Consider the following 4,067-nt stretch of genomic DNA (forward strand, 5'->3'; position numbering starts at 1 on the left):
CCCCTCAGCCACGCCTCCTCACCGCCTGGATTTACTCTTCCTTTGAGTTGTATTTGGTTTTTAGCACCAGTCACAGCTTTCCCTGAGGCCCCAGGCCAGGGCCTCAGGGCTTCAGCGACAGGTAATGGGTGGAGGGTGTGAAGGCAGCCAGGCACTCGGGCTCACAGCCTCACAGCGTGGGGGCCACGGGTTGCCCTCCCCAGGGAAGGGGTCCACCAGCAGAGACACAGGAAACAAGGAAGGTCCCGGGCTAGCCCCAGAGCCACTCCCCTGAGCGCAGAGTGTGCCTGTCCAGGGCTCACAGACCCCTGAGCCAAGGAGGTGACAAGCAGCGACTGGCGCCCCCTGGTGGTCCCTGCGGGCAGCTCCACGTAAGCTGGGTTCTGGCGCCAGTACCACAGAGGGGTGGGAGGGTGGGGGTGCTCAGGCACAGGTTTGTTGGCCCCAAAATCCATGGGAGCCCTGGTGACCAGGGTTGAGGGTCTGGAGGGGGACGAGGAGGAGGAGGAAAGAGAGAAAGTGCATGGAAAAGGAAAGAAAGCTGAGGAATCCTGGCTAGGAGGGCGCAGGCGCGTCCTGGGGCAGAGGGTGCCTTTCCCAGCTCGTGCAAAACTGAGGCATCTGGGCCCCTCCCCACCCCACTCCCATCCCCAGCAGCTCCCGAGACAGGCTCCTGGACTCCAGCCTGGGGGGCTCTCCTCCCTGGAGGCAGCAGAGGGAGGGCCCCTGGCTCTCCGCCTCAGTTGGTTGACTGGCTTTGTCACAGCTACTCACCAGCTGCAGCCCAGCCGGCGCATCCCGGGGATTCTGGTACCCAGAGGCCGCTGGGAGGTGCCCCTCCTGCATCCGCCCAGCCGTGAGCCGCTGGACGCTGTCAGGAGAGGAAGCCAGGCCCCGGGCTCAGTCACCCTGGAGTTTCCCGAGAGCTTCCGGCTGCTGTCTGGGTGGCTAAGCACAACCTCCCTCCCTTCCCTGGGTCCTGGAGCCAGGAGAGGGGAGGGCAGAGCAGGCAGCAAGTGGAGCCCTCCCCGGCATGGCATGTGCGTGGAGGACAGCCCAGGGGGGCAGGCAGGCTGGCGCCCCCTACCACGGGGCTTCCAGGACAGCAGACACAGAGAACCTGCCTGCTGCCTTCCCCAGCCAGCGAGCACTTCCGGGCAGCTCCTTCACTGCCCACAGAAACACCTGAGGGAGGGGAGCCCGGGCCTGCCAGGGAAGGGGAGGAGCCCCCTGGGGCTTTGCAGCCTCCATAGGCTGAGCCCGTTAGACTTTTTGTAAAAGTCTGGATGTCTCCCTTTTGTTTTGAGCACAGAAGTCCTGTCTGGCCCCTTGAAGACAGAGCCTGCACTTTCTAATTTGTCCCCACTACCCCGCCCATGCGCACACATGCCCAGGCCAAGTACCTAGGAGCTGCAAACCCCACGGGATGAGCGCCAGAACCCTTACACTTGACACACTCCATCCGCTTGCTGCGTCTGCCCGGCCCCTGGCCCCTTTGCCACCGGCAGATGTTCAACCCCGAGGGCAGGGTGATGGAGTGAGAGACACCCACCTTCAGAGCCCACGCCAGTCCCTTCCTGGTTTTGGCTTCACGTCAGTCACCTGGTTTTCTCATCTGCAAACGAGGACCGCGGGCTGGCTACAGATGCCGGCCTGGACCTGCAGACCCAGGGCAAGTCAGGCTCTCAGCCTTCTTTGTGCTGCTGCACCAGAACACCTGAGACCGAGTCGTTTATCCGGCAGCTCCGGAGGTGGGGCGTCCCGGAGCTCGGAGGGCCCCGGGGACCAGGAAGCAGAGGGCGCCGGCCTGGGTCGCTCTCTTCTTCCTCCTAGGAAGCCCTGCAGCCCCACCCTCCAGTCCTTACTGCGCCCCGGTTACCTCCCCAAGACAGCGAACAGACCGAGTTTCCAACACATTAATCACTTTATTGCTTATAAATCCATTTGATTTTTATTCCAGGCCCCGACTTGCCGGGAAGGCAGAACAAAATTCCATTTCCTTATACAGAACCCCGCCGGCTCAGGGGGAGCCCGGGAGGCAGGGGCTCCGGCTGCCGAGACAGTGGGGTGCAGGCATCTGCGGGTGCCCAGCTCCCACCTTGCTGAGGTCAGCTCACGTCCTGAGGGCACCTCCGTGAATCCCAGCACCAAACCTTTCTCTCCCACTGCCAGCCAACGTCACCTTGTCAGCACACCTGGCGTCGGCTCAGCGGCTGCTTCAGCACCTGATGCTGGGCAACTGATGGAGAATTTGGCTCCGGATTCTGGCGGCTGGCGAGGGTCCCCTGGCTGCATTACAACATGGTGGATGGCGTGTCCCAGGGTGGGGCTCAGGGCCAGAGGGGACTCCGCTCACTCCAGGAGGCGGCGGGCCGTTGGGGCCAGAACCTAATTCTCTCCTCAAAGGCCCCACCACTGAGGTCCCAATGCACAGGGCAGGGACCTGTGGGGACAGACCAGGTCCGGGCCGTACCCTCCACGGCAGGGGAAAGGAGGGATGAGTGTGAGTGGGGGGAGGGGGCGTGGGGACACGGATCACTCAGCAGCTCACTGCGTCCAGGAGCGATTTACAACGCTGGCCCCTGTCCCTGCCTGGGTGTCTTCCTCAGAGGGGCTCCCTGGCCCTTCCCTGCAGCCTTCCTGGGCCGTGGGCCCCCAGCCAGCCCGCTCACTGGCCACCGCCATCAACGTCCTCATCCTGCACTGGAAGCCAGACACCTGGGAGCCCCCAGCTCCTCCCTGGCTGTCCCTGCCCAGGTCCTGGGCCAGCACCTGCCACTTGGCCACCAAAGCCACCTGCCGCAGGTGGTGGGCCTGCCTGGGCTGCCCTGCCTGGGCGTCGCTGTTCTTCGGTCGTTTCCACTTAGCTAAGCCACGAGGTCCAGGTAATGTGGTCAAACGTTATTCTAGACGTTTCTGAGGATGATTAACGCCTACATGGGGGGCTTGGAGGAAAGCAGACAGGTAGGGAGTAGGCCTCACCCCGTGGGTCCAAGGCCCTGACCGGAAGGAGGCTTCCACCCGCGGGCCTATCTAGGGCAGGGGCCCTCGGCTTACCCTGCAGATTCTGGGCTGGCCACGGAGGCAGCTCCTTAACACAGATCCCGCCCCCATCCCCACCCCCCACTACCCACACACATCTCCTGTTGCTTTTCCTGCCTCTTCAACTTCAAGACAAACATCGCCAGCCCATAGGCAGCCCACCAGGATCAGTGCGGTGCGCGGCCCCGACAGCCGGCCCCGCCTCCCGCTCGGCCTCGTGTCTTCTCCACTTTCCCGCGCACGGATTTGCCACCACGCGTTCGCACCCCCGCTCACTGCTGTCCTGAGTCCCCGGGGCCAGGCTGGAGCCCGCTCAGGCTGGGCCGGCCTCCCCGCGGCTGGCTAGAAGCGGGCGGGTGGGGGGAGGTCCCCAGCCATGGGGTTTCAACTCGGATCCGTTTGTTGAACCAATGAAAGCCGGGAAGTGCGAGCGAGTGAATGAATGAACGGAGGGAGGGATGGGCCGCCGCGGCCCCCAGCGAGCCGGAGGGGGCGCTCGCGGCGCAGGGGGCGCCTTGGCCCGAGCGCGCCCCCAGCCCGGGACTGAGCCGCGGGAGGGGAGGCCGCCCCCGGCTGGACGCGCGCGCCCCGGGGCGCAGCCAGGGCGGGGGTGGGGTGGGGGGCGCGCGGTGTGGGGGAGGGGAGGCGGCGCCGCGGCCGCCTTTCATCCGCCCCCCCTCCGGGGTCTCTCGGAATGAAGAGTGCCCCCAGCCCGGCCGGAGCGCGCGGATGAAAGGCGGCCTCGGACCGACGGGGGAGCCTCCTCCCGCCCGGGCCGCGGAAACTGCCAGCGCCGGGGGTGTCCCGTGCGGCGCGCGCCCGCGCGCGGGAGGAGGGGGCGGCCTCGCCTCGTGAGCGGTCGCCCCCGCGGGACTGGCCCCCGGCCGGCCCCCGGGCGCCCAGACGCGCCGCCGCTCTCCGGTTCGCGGGCGCGGAGCCCGAGGCCCCGCTGGCTTCGTCCCCTCCGTGCCGGGGGCCTTGGTATGCCCCAGGGGACAGATGTCTCGGGATCTTTAACATTTGGG

Source organism: Lepus europaeus, chromosome 14, assembly GCF_033115175.1.
Source record: "Lepus europaeus isolate LE1 chromosome 14, mLepTim1.pri, whole genome shotgun sequence".
Lineage (NCBI taxonomy): Eukaryota > Metazoa > Chordata > Mammalia > Lagomorpha > Leporidae > Lepus > Lepus europaeus.